A 1,713-nucleotide genomic window follows, 5' to 3' on the forward strand; every position below is an offset into this window, starting at 1 on the left:
TGTAGCTGGCCACTAAGATAGTGAATAACCACAGAGTTGATTCTGGTGTCAAAGACTCTTTGCCTGTAATGTTATCCACTGTACCTGCAGGAATAGCTGAGGATTCACAATACTCATACAACCTCTTCCAACTTCTAACAGCATAGATGCCAGTAACTGTATAATTGTTACTGTGAGGTTAGAAGTGTCATGAAAGGAGTTGAGGCTTGGCACCATGAAGAGAGGCTAGTGTTGAAGCCTAGTTACAGTGGAAGATAGCAGTGTTTTGGAGATGCCAGTATCATGAGATGACCACCAAGAACAACAGCAACAGTGAAGTACAGGCAGCTGGAGCTGGAGCTGAGAAGACAAGGTGTGTGCTACAAAGGGCATGGCTGGAGAAGTGACCCAAGCCCTTGGAGGAGCCCAGAAGATTGTGAGTTGGATCCCAGACATTGGACAGTTGGAGTTTGATTTTGCTGTTCATTGTGACTGTGCCCTGATGCTTTTCCCTCTTGAAGGAAGTATTTTAGTGGAACCCAACAGTTAAGAGACTTTTAATTGTAAAGACTTTGGATTTTAACAGAGATTGAAATTTTAAGAATTTGTAAAGACTGTGTTGTTTAGATCTTGGGGAAGAATAAGAAACTAAGGGTTGAGGCTTACTAGTGATATGTTTGTGAGTCAAGCTGACTAGGGGTCAATTATACTGGCTAGTTTTGTATCAACTTGACACAGCTGGAGTTATCACGGAGAAAGGAGCTTTAGTTGGGGAAATGGCTCCATGAGATCCAGCTGTGGGGCATTTTCTCAATTAATGATGGGGGGGGGGGCTTGTGGGTTGGACCATCCCTGGGCTGGTAATCTTGGGTTCTATAAGAGAGCAGGCTGAGCAAGCCAGGGGAAGCAAGCCAGTAAAGAACATCCCTCCATGGCTTCTGCATCAGCTGCTGCTTCCTGACCTGCTTGAGTTCCAGTCCTTACTTCCTTGGTGATGAACAGCAGTATGGAAATGTAAGCCAAATAAACTCTTTCCTCCCCAACTTGCTTCTTGGTCATGATGTTTTGTACAGGAATAGAAACCCTGACTAAGACAATCATGAAGGTGGTTTTTCCAGGGCAAGGCTTATCAATTGCACTCCTGTTGTGCTGACCCCTGTGATTTCCCCAAATGTGGGTAAACTCGACTGCATAATTTGTAGTAGTGGGGGACTGCATTTGTACTCTCCCCTGATTTTTTACTAAGAAAAAAAAAACAAAAATAAGCAATAGCAACAAATAACTCAAACTCTATCAAACAGTTACATTTAACACCTTAAACTACTGAACTTCTGATAGATGGAAAATCACTCTGATACCAGTCTTCATATCTAATGATGTTTTGGATATGACAACAAATACAAGAGGAACCAAATCAACAATAAACAAGTGAGATCTTATCCAACATAAAGTTCTGCACAGGAAATGAAACAATGAATAAAATAAAATGATTACCAATGTAAGGAGAAGAAACAGTTGCCAGGCTTCTGATGAGTTGATACGGAAGATGCACCAGTTTCAATTCTTATTTGAGGAGACTTCATGTTGTTTTCCATAATTGGCTTTGCATCCTGGATGACCTTCATCTTATATCTTCTAGATGATGTTTATATTCTGACAAATCTGAAATAACATCATAGTGTAATTTTAAGTCTTATTTTTGTAATGTTTTTGCCCATTTATAAGCATAGCTCA

General features: G+C 40.7%; 1 pseudogene; it reads left to right on the forward strand.

Moving 5' to 3' along the window:
* The first annotated feature begins 1,058 nt into the window (after nucleotides 1–1,058).
* On the forward strand, nucleotides 1,059–1,212 carry LOC115063207 (annotated as a pseudogene).
* Nucleotides 1,213–1,713: the final 501 nt, after the last annotated feature.

The sequence above is a fragment of the Mus pahari genome, chromosome X (assembly GCF_900095145.1).
Source record: "Mus pahari chromosome X, PAHARI_EIJ_v1.1, whole genome shotgun sequence".
Lineage (NCBI taxonomy): Eukaryota > Metazoa > Chordata > Mammalia > Rodentia > Muridae > Mus > Mus pahari.